Below are 15813 nucleotides of genomic sequence, written 5' to 3'. Positions count from 1 at the left end.
ATAGTATAAAATACAAATTTATCCAGAAAATAGTTCTATTGATTTTCAGCCAAACAGTTCTAACTTCATTTACTATTATACTGACCATAATTTATGTTCCAAATAGATTTTTAGAACTTCTTTCATTTTCCAATCTGAGTTTATGTATTTGCTTGAAGTTACAATGTAACGTATTCTCATAATGAGTACATATTTGTTCTTCATTGAGTGGATGCTTAATGATCTGTTTCTTCAAAAAGTTGACATTGATAAATTTTAGGGGGCAGTATTTTTCTATTTTCCAAAGAGAAACATTATAGTGGTTACTGAAGTGTAGATTTTGTTAAGTTTTATATAATCATAAGAGCAAATATTTTATTTTCTTTATTTAATATGTATAGGTTTTTTATCAATGCATGTATATCTGTATACCGTTCGCATGCCTGGTACCCATGGATGCCAGACTAGGGTATTACATTCCCAGAAAGTGTATAAGTGAATAAGTATAATCCACCAGGTTGGTGCTAGAAATTTAGCTGAGGTCCTCTGGGGAAACAACCAGTTCTTTTAACCACTGAACCACCTCTCTGCCCAACAAAGCAAATATTTTAAAATTTAATTTTGTGGAGAAAAATGAATCTTTACACACACACACACACACACACACATAATGTACAGAGATCAATGAGAGATTCATGATAGAATGGTTACTGACTAAATGTTATTATTAACAACAGGTGGTCAAAATTCAAAATTCTGAGTCAACAGCTATTCACACACAAGCAATAAATTCTCCTTTCAAAAATACATACTATTATTTATTCATACAGTATTGTTACAAGTTAAATTGTACTTTGACTTGGTTTTTACATAATGACATTTGATAATACAAGTAGCAGAATGAAAACCTTCTGTGATATAAAGAATATGGATAGACTAGCTGTTTCATTCTAATCCATCAAACTTATGAGGATCTTAGATTCTTCATGTACAAATAGAAATAAAATTTTAAAGGGTCACTTTAATTATATTTTTTACACAATAAATATTATTGTCTTGGAGACTTACTGCTGAATAAGCCCACACTTACTATCTCTTCCTAAACTCTGGCTGGATAGTTCAACTCATCTGTTCTGGTCCAAACTCCTCTCTCTGTCTCTCTGTCTCTCTGTCTCTCTGACTCTCTCTCTCTCTCTCTCTCTCTCTCTCTCTCTCTCTCTCTCTCTCTCTCTCTCTCTCTGTGTGTGTGTGTGTGTGTGTGTGTGTGTGTGTCAACTTTTTTCCTGTGCTGAGCCCATATAAGTTGAGTGTATCTGTTTTTTCTGTTTTTCTTAGATGCTTTCTTTGTTTACATTTCAAATGTTATCTTATTTCCTCCTTTCCCATCCGCAAAACCTCTATCCCATTCCTCTATCCCTTGCTCACTAACCAACCCTACTCATGCTTCCCTGTCCTGGCATTCTCCTAGACTGGGACAATGAGCCTTCACTGGACAAAGGGCCTTTCCTCCCATTGATATCCAACAAGGCCACCCTCTGCTACATACATGCATGGAGCCACAGGTCCTTCTCTGTGTAATTTTTGATTGGTGGTTTAGTCCCTGAGAGCTCTTGATGTTCTGGTTGGTTCATATTGTTTTCCTCCTATGGGACGGCAAACCACTTCAGCTCCTTTCATCCTTTCTCTAGCTTCTCCATTGGGGACCGGGTGCTCAGTCCAATGGATGGCTGTGAGCATCATCTCTGTATTTGTCAGGCACTGACAGACAGAGCCTTTCAGGAGACCGCTGTATCAGGCTCCTGTCAACAAGCGCTTGTTGGCATCCACAATAGTAATTAGGATCGGTAACTGTAAATGAGATGGATACCCAGGTACAACAATCTCTGGATGGCCTTTCCTTCAGTCTCTGCTCCACACTTTGTCTCTGTATTTCCTCCTATGGGTATTTTGTTTCCAATTCTAAGAAGGAAAAAGCATCCAAACTTTAGTCTTTCTTCTTCTTGAGCTTCATGTGGTCTGTGAATTATATCTTGGGTATTCCAAGCTTCTGGGCTAATATTCACTTATCAATGAGTGCATACCATGTGTGTTCTTTTGTGATTGGGTTACCTCACTCAGAATATTTTCTAGTTCCATCTATTTGTCTAAGTGTTTCATGAATTCATTGATTTTAACAGCTGAGTTACTACATTATGTAAATGCACCACATTTTCTATATCCATTCCTCTCTTGAGGGACATCTGGGTTTTTTCTAGCTTCAGGCTATTATAAATAAGGGAGCTAGGAACATAGTGGAGCATGTGTCTTTATTCCATGTTGGAGTGTCGTCTGGCTATATGCCCATAATAAAAGTGTTGGAAAGATCAAGATTTCAAAGCCTATACCTAAAAAATAGTAAGAGCAATATACAGCAAACCAGTAGCCACTATCAATCTAAATGGAGAGAAACTTGAAACAATCCCACTAAAAACCAGGGATTAAACAAGGCTGCCCACTCTCTCCCTGCCTATAGTATTCAAAGTCCTAGCCCGAACAAATTGAAAATAAAAGAAAGTCAAAGAGATACAAATTGGAAAGGAAGAAGTCGAGATAACACTGTTTGAAGGTGATATGACAGTATACATAAGTGATCCCAAAAATTCTTCTGGATAACTCATAAACACAATAAACAACTTCAGGAAAGTGGCTGGATATAAAATTATTTCAAACAATTAAGTGGCACTCCTCTACTCAAAGGATAAATAGGCTGAGAAATAAATTAGGCAAACAACACCTTTCATGATAATCATAGTTACAAATAATATAAAATACCTTGGTATGACTCTAAGTAAGCAAGTGAAAGATATGATACGAACTTCAAGTCTCTGAAGAAAGAAATTGAAGATCTCAGAAGATGGAAAGATGTCACATCTTCATGGATTGACAGGATTAACATAGTAAAAATGGCCATCTTGCGAAAAGCAATCTACAGATTCAATGCAATCCCAATCAAAATTCCAACTCAATTCTTCATAGAGTTAGAAGGAGCAATTTCCAAATTCATCTGGAATAACAAAAAACCCAGGATAGCTAAAACTATTCTCAACAATAAAAAACTTCTAGGGTAACCACCATCCTTGACCTCAAGCTGTATTACAGAGCAAGCATGATATAAACTGCATGGTATTGGTACAATGACAGGCATGTAGATCAATGAAATAGAATTGAAGGCCAAAAAAATGAACCCACACACCTATGGTCAATTGATATTTGACAAAGGAGCTAATGCCACCCAGTGGAAAATAGACATTTTCAACAGATGGTGCTGGTACAACTGGTGCTTAGCATGTAGAAGAAATGCAAATCAATCCATTCTTATCTCCTTGTACAATGCTCAAGTCCAAGTGGATCAAGGGCCAGCATAATACCAGATACAATGAAACTAATAGAAAAGAAAGTTGGAGGAACCGCCAGACTGATTTCCAGAGTGTTTGTACCAATTTGCAACCCCACCAGCAGTGGAGGAGTGTTCCTCTTTCTCCACATCCTTGCCAACACCTGCTGTCTCCTGAATTTTTAATCTTAGCCATTCTGACTGGTGTAAGGTGAAATCTCAGGGTTGTTTTGATTTGCATTTCCCTAATGACTAATGAAGTTGAGCATTTTTTAAGATGTTTCTCTGTCATCCGAAATTCTTCAGGTGAGAATTCTTTGTTTAACTCTGTACCCCATTTTTTAATAGGGTTGTTTGGTTTTCTGGAGTCTAACTTCTTGAGTTCTTTATATATATTGGATATTAACCAACTATCTGATGTAGGATTCGTGAAGATCTTTTCCCAATTTGTTGGTTGCCGATTTGTCCTTTTGATGGTGTCCTTTGCCTTACAGAAACTTTGTAATTTTATGAGGTCCCATTTGTCAATTCTTGATCTTAGAGCATATGCTATTGGTGTTCTGTTCAGAAACTTTCTCCCTGTACCGATGTCCTCAAGGGTCTTCCCCAGTTTCTTTTCTATTAGCTTCAGAGTGTCTGGCTTTATGTGGAGGTCCTTGATCCATTTGGATTTGAACTTAGTACAAGGAGATAAGGATGGATCAATTTGCATTCTTCTGCATGCTGACCTCAAGTTGAACCAGCACCATTTGTTGAAAAGGCTATCTTTTTTCCATTGGATGTTTGCAGCCCCTTTGCCGAGGATCAAGTGGCCATAGGTGTGTGGGTTCATTTCTGGATCTTCAATCCTGTTCCATTGATCTGCCTGCCTATCACTGTAACAATACCATGCAGTTTTTAACACTATTGCTCTGTAGTATTGCTTGAGGTCAGGGATACTGATTCCCCCAGAATTTCTTATGTTGCTGAGAATAGTTTCAGCTATCCTGGGTTTTTTGTTATTCCAGATGAATTTGATAATTGCTCTTTCTAATTCTGTGAAGAATTGAGTTGGGATTTTGATGGGTATTGCATTGAATCTGTATATTGCTTTGAGCAAAATGGCCATTTTAACTATATTGATCCTGCCGATCCATGAGCATGGGCATATACCCAAAAGATTCCCCAGCATGTAATAAGGATACATGTTCTACTATGTTCACAGCAGCCCTATTTATAATTGCCAGAAGTTGGAAAGAACCCAGGTATCCCTCAACAGAAGAGTGGATGCAAAAAATGTGGTATATATTCACAATGGAGTACTATTCAGCCATTAGAAACAATGAATTCATGAAATTCTTAGGCAAATGGATGGAGCTGGAGAACATCATACTAAGTGAGGTAACCCTGACTCAAAAGGTGAATCATGGTATGCACTCACTAATAAGTGGATATTAACCTAGAAAACTGGAATACCCAAAACATAATCCACACATCAAATGAGGTACAAGAAGAACGCAGGAGTGGCCCCTTGTTCTGAAAAGACTCAGTGAAGCAGTATAGAACAAAATCAGAACAGGGAAGTGGGAAGGGTTGGGTGGGAAAACAGAGGGAGGGAAGGAGACTGATGGGACTTTCGGGGAATGGGGGTCCAGAAAAGGGGGAATCATTTGAAATGTAAATAAATATATCAATAAATTAAAAGAAAAAAAAAGAAATTTGGGAAGAGCCAACCAACAGATTGGGGAAAGATCTTTACCAATCCTGTATCCAGTAGAGGACTAATATCCAATATATATAGAAAGAACTCAAGAAGTTAGACTACAGAGTTGATTGTATTTTATATCTGAATAATTGTCAAATCTTTCTCTGATTTGTCACTTTATCTGCCCTTCAATTAGATGTCACTTTGAAACATAGATGATTCCTTCTGTAAACTAACCTTGCCTTCATTGCTTGGAAAAAAGGTGCATACTAAGTGCATGATTATATTGCAGACAATCCATATTACAATCCAAGGCATGTTTGCATGCCACTCAGGTCATATACCTTTTTTATTACACACACACACACACACACACACACACACACACACACACGATAATGAAACCTATTTCTGTATATATGAATGATTAAATGATAATAAACCTCTGAAAAAGATAAAGATACTAAGTTTTCTAGTAAGTATTCATTTGAAAAAAAAATGTTTCTTTGCAACCAGCACTCTGAGACATCATATTAATAATACATTAAATTTTCAAACAAATGTGGGTCTGAGAATCTGGGATTTTTATCTTATTACATTTATCTGAGATTGCCAGAGTTAACATAAAAGCAAAATCCATCTATATCTATAAGTAATCTTTAGGTATAATGATTTATTTACTTATAATTGGAGGTATAGGCAAAAATACACTAATAAAATTAAAACTACATTAGCTATTAATTTCAGACAAAATTAAGAAAATATTGTCATTGTAAATTGACAAGGTTGTCAGTTCTTATTAATATATATCTGAATGTATCAACATGAAATTGTCTTACAAATGAATATAAAAAGTAAGAAATGACAGATCTATGCATTCTATCTGTCAAGAATCAAAATATGTAATGCAAAAGAAAATAAAGCAAAACAAATGACAGAACTACAATAGAAAAAAGACATATCCAGATATATACTTAGAAATATCAGTACCATTCTGTAGGCAAACAATCAGTAAGGATGAAGTCCAGCTACAAAGAACTTAACTGTATCTAATTTGAAGTTTATAAAAGTTCTCCTATAACAATATCAGAAAGCACTGTGATACATGATTCATCCAACATATTAGACCTTATTTTGGCCTATGAAACATTAAAAATGATAGAAATCAGTAAATAAATGATATATGAAAAATAATAAAATGGACTAAAGAATATACCTCTATATATGTTAAAGATAAAATTTTGAGAAATGTCAAAATCTAAACGTTCTAAAATTGAAATGAAATTATCATTTAAATATCCATTATATAACCCATAATTGTTCCTGTTTAAAGGAAACATAGGGACAAAAATGGAACAGAAACTGAAATAAAGTCCATTCAGAGACCACCCCACAGTGTGATACATCCCATCCAATGACACCAACCCCTGACACTATTGCTGATGTCAAGAAGTACTTGCTGACAGGAACCTGGTATAGCTGTTGCCTAAGAGGTTCTACCAGTGCCTTACCAATATATATGTAGGCGTTCATAGCCAACTATTGGACTAAGCATGGGGACCCCAGTGGAGGAGTTAGGAGAAGGGCTGAAGAAGCTGAAGGGGATTGCAGTCCCATAGAAAGAACAATATTATAACTAACCCAGAGCTCCAGGGACTAAATCACCAACCAAAGAGTACACATGGAGGAACCTATTGCTCCAGCTACATAGGTAGCAGAAGATTGCCTCATCTAGGAGTAGGAGTGGAGGCACTTGGTCTGGTGGGGGCTTTATACCCCAAAGAAGGGTGATGCTACAGGAGTGAGGCAGCAGTGAGTGGGTAGGTGATGACCCATTTAGAGGCAAAGGGGAGGGGAAGACATAAGCAGTTCTTGGAGGGGAGACCAGGAAATGAGAAAGCATTTGAAATAAAATAATAAAAAAATACAATATGAACAATGAAGTCATATTATAAGTATAGTTACAGGAATATTAGGAAAATAGAGACCATAGAATTAGACAGCATAAAACCATAATTTGTGTCTATTTTTTATTAGCTTATCTTTAATTATTATCCCATATTTACATGATGACTGCAGTTCTCCTTCCTCTCCTCTACTCTTCCACACCCCCAGCTTTCCATGTCCTCATATCTCTCCGTTTTCTACCTCGAAAAAAAGCACTTCTGCCAGGGACATCAACCAAAAACTGTACAAGAATCTAGCAGGCATACCATCACATCAAGGCTTAAAGTCTACTCGTTCAATATGAAGTAACAGTACAACTTAAACATCAAATTTCTAAAGTAACAAAAAAAGAAGACATTGGCATTGTATGTTTTTAAAGTATGAAAATGTTATATAAAATATAGCAAAGTAAAATGGAATACTTAGAAAACAACATAGAAGGTATTTTAGTTGTCAAATGACATTTGAAACATAATTTACCAATGAAACACTTTAGAATAAATTTTCACGGTTTTGAAATTATGTAATTGTCAAGGTAGGCATTTTCTTTTTTTTTCTTTTCTTTTTCTTTTTTTTAAATTATTTTTTATTCGAAAAAAATTAATTTTTATTCGATATATTCTTTTTTCTTTTTTATTCGATATATTTTTATTTACATTTCAAATGATTTCCCCTTTTCTAGGCCCCCACTCCCTGAAAGTCCCATCAGCCCCCTTCCCTCCCCCTGTTTTCCTATCCAACCCTTCCCACTTCCCTGTTCTGGTTTTGCCCTATACTGCTTCACTGAGTCTGGCCCCAGAACAAGGGGCCACTCCTCCATTCTTCTTGTACCTCATTTGATGTGTGGATTATGTTTTGCATATTCCAGTTTTCCAAGCTAATATCCACTTATTAGTGAGTGCATACCATGATTGATCTTTTGAGACTGGGTTACCTCACTTAGTATGATGTTCTCCAGCTCCATCAATTTGCCTAAGAATTTCATGAATTCATTGTTTCTAATGGCTGAATAGTACTCCATTGTGTAGATATACCACATTTTTTGCATCCACTCTTCTGTTGAGGGATACCTGGGTTCTTTCCAGCTTCTGACAATTATAAATATGGCTACTATGAACATAGTGGAACATGGATCCTTATTACATGCTGGGAAATCTTCTGGGTATATGCCCGGGAGTGGTATAGCAGGGTCTTCTGGAGGTGAAGTGCCCAGTTTTCGGAGGAACCACCAGACTGATTTCCAGAGTGGTTGTACCAATTTGCAACCCCACCAGCAGTGGAGGAGTGTTCCTCTTTCTCCACATCCTCACCAACACCTGCTGTCTCCTGAATTTTTAATCTTAGCCATTCTGACTGGTGTAAGGTGAAATCTCAGGGTTGTTTTGATTTGCATTTCCCTAATGGCTAATGAAGTTGAGCATTTTTTAAGATGCTTCCCCACCATCCGAAGTTCTTCAGGTGAAAATTCTTTGTTTAACTCTGTACTCCATTTTTTCATAGGGTTATTTGGTTTTCTGGAGTCTAACTTCTTGAGTTCTTTATATACATTGGATTTTAGCCCTCTATCTGATGTAGGATTGGTGAAGATCTTTTCCCAATTTGTTGGTTGCCGATTTGCCCTTTTGATGGTGTCCTTTGCCTTACAGAAACTTTGTAATTTTATGAGGTCCCATTTGTCAATTCTTGATCTTAGAGCATACGCTACTGGTGTTCTGTTCAGGAACTTTCCCCCTGTACCAATGTCCTCAAGTGTCTTCCCCAGTTTATTTTCTATTAGCTTCAGAGTGTCTGGCTTTATGTGGAGTTCTTTGAACCATTTGGAGTTGAGCTTAGTAAAAGGAGATAAGAATGGATCAATTCTCAATTTTCTGCATGCTGACCTCCAGTTGAACCAGCACCATTTGTGAAAAGGCTATCTTTTTTCCATTGGATGTTTTCTGCCCCTTTGTCAAGGATCAAGGATAGGAGTATGGGTTCATTTATGGCTCTTCAATCCTGTTCCATTGATCTGTCTGTCTGTCAGTGTACCAATACCATGCAGTTTTTAACACTACTGCTCTGTAGTATTGCTTGAGGTCAGGGATACTGATACCGCCAGAATTTCTTTTATTGTTGAAAATAGTTTTAGCTATCCTGGGTTTTTTGTCATTCCAGATGAATTTGAGGATTGCTCTTTATAACTGTGAAGAATTGAGTTTGGAGTTTGATGGGTATTGCGTTGAATCTGTGTATTGCTTTTGGCAAAATGACCATTTTAACTGTATTAATCCTGCCAATCCATGAGCATGGGAGGTTTTTCCATTTTTTGAGGTCTTCTTCCATTTCCTTTTTCCTAGTCTTGAAGTTCTTGTCATACAGATCTTTCACATGTTTGGTAACAATCACCCTAAGGTACTTTATATTGTTTGTGGCTATTGTGAAGGGGTCATTTCCCTAATTTCTTTCTCAGCCTGCTTATCCTTTGAGTATAGGAAGGCCACTGATTTGCTTGAGTTGATTTTATAACCTGCCACTTTGCTGAAGTTGTTTATCAGCTGTAGGAGTTCTCTAGTGGGGTTTTTTGGGTCACTTAGGTAGACTATCATGTCATCTGCAAATAATGATAGTTTGACTTCTTCCTTTCCAATTTGTATCCATTTGACCTCCTTATGTTGTCTAATTGCCCGAGCTAGTACCTCAAGTACAATCTTGAAAAGATATGGAGAGAAAAGGCAGCCCTGTCTAGTCCCTGATTTTAGTGGCATTGCTTCAAGTTTCTCTACATTTAGTTTGATGTTGGCTACCGGTTTGCTGTATATTGCTTTTACTATGTTTAGGTATGGGCCTTGAATTCCTATTCTTTCCAAGACTTTAAGCATGAAAGGATGCTGAATTTTGTCAAATGCTTTTTCAGCATCCAATGAAATGATCATGTGGTTTTTTTCTTTGAGTTTGTTTATGTAGTGGATTGCATTGATGGATTTCCATATATTGAACGAACCCTGCATCCCTGGGATAAAGCCTTCTTGATCATGGTGGATGATCGTTTTGATGTGTTCTTGGATTCGGTTGGCAAGAATTTTATTGAGTATTTTTGCATCGATGTTCATAAGGGAAATTGGTCTGAAGTTTTCTTTCTTTGTTGGATCTTTGTGTGGTTTTGGTATCAGCATAATTGTGGCTTTGTAGAAGGAATTGGGTAGTGTTCCTTCTGTTTCTATTTTGTGGAATAGTTTGCAGAGTATTGGTGTTAGGTCTTCTTTGAAGGTCTGATAGAATTCTGCGCTGAAACCATCTGGTCCTGTGTTTTTTTTTGGTTGGAAGACTTTCTATGACCCCTTCTATTTCTTTAGGGGTTATGGGACTGTTTAGATGATCTATTTGGACCTGATTTAATTTTGGTATTTGGTATCTGTCAAGGAAATTGTCCATTTCCTCCAGATTCTCCAGTTGTGTTGAGTATAGACTTTTGTAGTAGGATCTGATGATTTTTTGGATTTCCTCAGTTTCTGTTGTTATATCCCCCTTTTCACTTCTAATTTTGTTAATTTGGATGCTTTCTCTGTGCCCTTTGGTCAGTCTGGCTAAGGGTTTATCTATCTTGTTGATTTTCTCAAAGAACCAGCTCCTGGTTTTGTTGATTTTTTTGTATGGTTCTCTTTGTTTCCACTTGATTGATGTCAGCCCTGAGTTTTATGATTTCCAGTCTTCTACTCCTCCTGGGTGAATTGGCTTCTTTTTGTTCTAGGGCTTTCAGGTGTGTCATTAAGCTGCTAGTGTATGCTCTCTCCATTTTCTTTTTGGAAGCACTCAGAGCTATGTGTTTTCCTCTTAGCACTGCTTTCATTGTGTCCCAAAGATTTGGGTATGTTGTGCCTTCATTTTCACTAAATTCTAAAAAGTCTCTGATTTCTTTCTTTATTTCTTCTTTGGCCAAGGTGTCATTGAGTAGTTTATTGTTCAGCCTCCATGTGTATGTGGGTTTTCTGTTGTTTTTGTTGCTATTGCATACCTCTCTTACACCATAGTGATCTGATAGGATTAGTTCGATCTTCTTGTATTTGTTGAGGTCTGTCTTGTGACCAATTATATGGTCGATTTTGGAGAAGGTACCATGAGGTGCTGAGAAAAAGGTATATTCTTTTGCTTTAGGGTGAAATGTTCTATAAATATCAGTCAAATCCAATTGTTCCAAAGCTTCAATAGTTTTACTGTGTCCCTGTTTGGTTTCTGTTTTCCTGATCAGTACATTGAGGAGAGTGGAGTGTTGAAGTCCCCCATATTGTGTTAGGTGAAATGTGTGCTTTGAGCTTTAGTAAAATTTCTTTTACGAATGAGGGTGCCCTTGGATTTGGCGCATAGATGTTCAGAATTGAAAGTTCTTCTGAGTGGATTTATCCTTTGACCACAAGAAGTGTCCCTCAGTGTCTCTTTTGATGACTTTAGGTTGAAAGTCAATTTTATCTGATATTAGAATGGCTACTCCAGCTCGTTTCCCAAGACCATTTGCTTGTAAAATTGTCTTCCAGCCTTTTACTCTAAGGTAGTTTTTGTCTTTGACATTTAGGTGTGTTTCCTGTATGGACCAAAATGTAGGGTCCTGTTTCCTTATCCAGTCTGTTAGTCTATGTCTTTTTATTGGGGAATTGAGTCCATTGATATTAAGAGAAATTAAGGAGTAGAGATTATAGCTTCCTGTCATTTTTTGATGTTATTTTTATATTTGAGTGGATATCTTCTTTTGGATTTGATGAAGGAAGGTTACTATCTTGCTTTTTCCAGGGTGTAGTTTCCCTCCTTGTATTGGAGTTTTCCTCCTATTATTCTTTGCAGAGTTGGGTTTGTGGAAAATATTGTGTAAATTTGGTTTTGTCATGAAATGTCTTGGTTTCTCCATCTATTGTGATTGAGAGTTTTGCTGGGTATAGTAGTCTCGGCTGGCATTTGTGTTCTCTTAGAATCTGCATGAGATCTGCCCAGGATCTTCTAGCTTTCATGGTCTCTGGTGAGAAGTCTGTTGTGATTCTGATAGGTCTTCCTTTATATGCTACTTGCCCTTTTTCTCTTACTGTCTTTAATATTCTTTTTTTGTTTAAAAATATGGAACTCTTCACGAATTTACATGTCATCCTTGCGCAGGGGCCATGCTAATCTTCTCTGTATCGTTCCAATTTTAGTATATGTGCTGCCAAAGCGAACACAAGGTAGGCATTTTCTAACATACTTCAATAGTTTCTTATAAAGAAAATATAGTTTTATTAAATTAATACATATTCAAAGTGCTTAATATTTACTATAAAAAGTTGAAATTTTTCCATGGAATATTTTCAGTAAAAATGCTTCTAATTTATAACATGCAGTGTATCTTGATTATATTTATTTTGTATGTTTATATGTTATATTTTACATACAATATATTTTGTTCATGATTTTGCATTCCCTAACTCCTGTCATGTCCTCTACACATTCAACCTCCATGTTCATTTTCTCACTGTCTTTCTGTCTTTCTTTGTTGCTCCCCCACCATTCTTCTCTTTTTCTCTCACAAATAAAAACCACAAAAAAACACATTAAAACCAAGGCTAACATAGAAAAAATTGAATAAGATAAGAAATATCAAAACAAAGCTACATTTAAAAGGCCCACTTGTCAAACATGAAGCTTTGATAAATGAGGTATGAGGAAGATATCTGATTTAGGACTGAGTATTCCAAAGATTCCCATTCAATATACATTGTCCTATTGTGTGTCTCTGTGTTAATACTCACAGACACATTGATAAATTGAATCAAATTGAAGATCCTGATGTAATTTCACCTATACATCTGATTTTTTGACAATCTAAAAACACACACTGGAGAAAATCAATGGTGCTGGTGTAGATAGTTAAACACCTAAAATAAAAATGGACCCATATTTATGACAATGAACGAGCAACTCTAAAGAATCAAGGACCTCGATGTAAGACAAGATACTCTGAATTGAAAGTTAGTATTAGAATACAAAAAACAACAACAAAACAAAACCAACAACAAAAATACTAAAAAACAAAAAGAATATAAGAATAAAGTTACTCTTAAAGACATATTTTCTGTCTATAAATCAGTGCATCATTTAAACCTTAAAGGAGGAAATGCTTGTAGTGCTCAAAATTAAAAACAACTAAATTGACTTCAATTCATGAATATCGAAAATATTATATAACATTGTCACTGATAACAAGGAAAGTATTGTCTTATTTTGCTTTCATTTGCTATGGCAAAGATCACAAACAAAACCCAGCTGGACAGGGAAAGATTTATTTGGCTTACTCATCCCAACTACAGTTAATAATTGAAAGAGTACAAGACAGGAATTCAAGCAGAATAGGAAAGAACTAGATTCGGTGCCTGAAAGAAAAATCATGGAACAATACTTTTTATTGGCTTGCTTTAAATTCCTTGCTAAGCTTTATTATTATTATTATTATTATTATTATTATTATTATTATTGTTTTGTTTTGTAATGCTACCTGGTACAAACTTCTGCCAAGACTGTCATCATCCATTGTGCAGTATGCCATCCCATATCAATAATTAGTCAGGAAGATGCCCTACAGACTTGACTACATTATCATATAATATGGAAGCATTTTTCAGTTGACACTTTCCCTTCCTAAATGAATCTCCTTACATCAAGATAATTAAAAACTAAACAAATATTCCAACTATATTACATTTCAGAAAATGCAAAAAAAAAAAAAAGAAACTTTGAAAAGAAGGTTAATAGGGGTATATGATGAGTTGATACAAGACTGGACAAGTTTAGGGTAGGAAACCTATGCCCCAAAACAAATATTTTTAAGCCATTATGCATTTGTGAATTTTTGGGTTATACAGTCAAAGACTGAAGACTGGGTAAAGCTAGGCAGCGGTAGCACACATCTTTAATCCTAGCACTTGGGAGGCTGTGGGAGGTGGATTTCTGAGTTCGAGGCCAGCCTGGTCTACATTATGAGTTCCAGGACAGCCAGGGATACACAGAGAAACCCTGTCTTAAAAAAAAAATGAAGGCTGAATAAAGCTTAATACATCAATATGAATTAATCAAGGGTCATGAATAATTCACATTAACATGTCCATTAAAAGGAAACTAGCATGGAAACAAGGTTGATAGAAACTTCCTATATTATCTGGTTATTTTATTTAATGTGGACATTTAACATTGTTGTAACAATCAATTTGATTAATGGAAACAATATTAATACTCAATATAATTTCTATAGAAGTGATTGAGAAATATCAATCAGAAAATAAAACATATTCTTTAGTCACTACCTTTCTATGTAAATAAATATATTCATTGATGCTCTATCAAAATTCCAATGATTTTTGAATAACATTAATAAGACTTTCATGTTAGTATGTATTTAAATAGCACTTATTGTTCTAATCCTGAAGGATTAAAGGAAAATAACAAAATACAAAACTGACAAAAGCAAAGCTTGCATTATGATATACAGGGACCTATGAAACATGAGTGGCTAATGATCTAAACACTGCATATGGATTAACAGCATGTCTTCCTGCATAAAAGATCCAAATTAGAATTGGAACTAATATATTTCAAATAAAATGAAAAAGCAAACAAATCCCTCACAGGTATGTATTTTGTTTTTCAGGTTTTCTCTCCAGATGTAGTCAAGTTGACAAAAATATCCATAACAACAGTTCTTAACACAGACACTGTTCTACTAGTGCATCAGACTGTAACAAGTATTATCTTGTTTAATATAGCCAAAACATGCATTTGAATTCTGAAATGTGATGATGGACAAGAGGTACTCAATGTACTAGTTTGCACAAAATATTTCCAAATTAGCATATCTGACAGGACAGTAAATGAGTATTAACAAGAACCTACGTTTGTACATTTATTATGAGACTCAAAGAAGTTCTACATTATCATTCTATTAAAATTAGCATTCATTTATTTTTCTAAAATAACAAGTTGGTTTTTCAAATTCTAGACACTTTAAAAAGTTGACGAATCTATATTTTTAGGCACACAGTTTCTAAATTTATGTCATAGAACCACACTACTTTTCCCTTTGAAAAATCTTTCTATTTTCACCATATTTTCCTTTCACTTTCCATTCTGAATTTATTGAGTCTCATGAACTCACTTAACCTACCCTAATAATCCAAGGCTAGAAATACCACTGGTTAATAACATTAATTCCATTTCAACCTTATTTTCCTTAAACACTGTAACTTGAAATATACACATATTCTGCATTTCCCTAATGACTAATGATGTTGAGCACTTCTTAAGGTGCCTCTCGGCCATCTGAATTTCTTCAGGTGAAAATTCTTTGTTTAGATCTGTACCCCATTTTTAATAGGGTTATTTGGTTCCCTGGGGTCTAACTTCTTGAGTTCTTTGTATATATTGGATATTAGCCCTCTATCAGATGTAGGGTTGGTGAATATCCTTTCCCAATTTGATGGTTGCCATTTTGTCCTTTTAACAGTGTCCTTTGCCTTACAGAAACTTTGTAATTTTATGAGGTCCCATTTGTCAATTCTTGATCTTAGAGCATAAGCTATTGGTGCTCTGTTCAGGAACTTTCCACCTGCAACAATGTCCTCAATGGTCTTCCCCAGTTTCTTTTCTATTAGTTTCAGTGTGTCTGGCTTTACATGGAGGTCCTTGATCCACTTGGAGTTGAGCTTAGTACAAGGAGATAAGGATGGATCAATTTGTACTCTTCTCCACGCTGACCTCCAGTTGAACCAGCACCATTTGTTGAAAAGGCTATCTTTTTTCCATTGGATGTTTTCAGCCCCTTTGTCGAGGATGAAGTGGCCAT

At 35.7% G+C, this 15813-nt stretch overlaps 1 non-coding gene across 1 annotated transcript; it reads right to left on the bottom strand.

The window, feature by feature from the left end:
- Positions 1–12056: 12056 nt before the first annotated feature.
- On the bottom strand, positions 12057–12163 carry LOC127675999 (U6 spliceosomal RNA). The gene has a single exon (XR_007975641.1). It is a non-coding gene; the product is annotated as a U6 spliceosomal RNA (small nuclear RNA).
- Between the last annotated feature and the right edge of the window lie 3650 nt (positions 12164–15813).

Source organism: Apodemus sylvaticus, chromosome X (genome assembly GCF_947179515.1).
Source record: "Apodemus sylvaticus chromosome X, mApoSyl1.1, whole genome shotgun sequence".
In the NCBI taxonomy this organism is placed as follows: domain Eukaryota; kingdom Metazoa; phylum Chordata; class Mammalia; order Rodentia; family Muridae; genus Apodemus; species Apodemus sylvaticus.
This window is presented reverse-complemented; position numbering and strand designations above follow the sequence as displayed.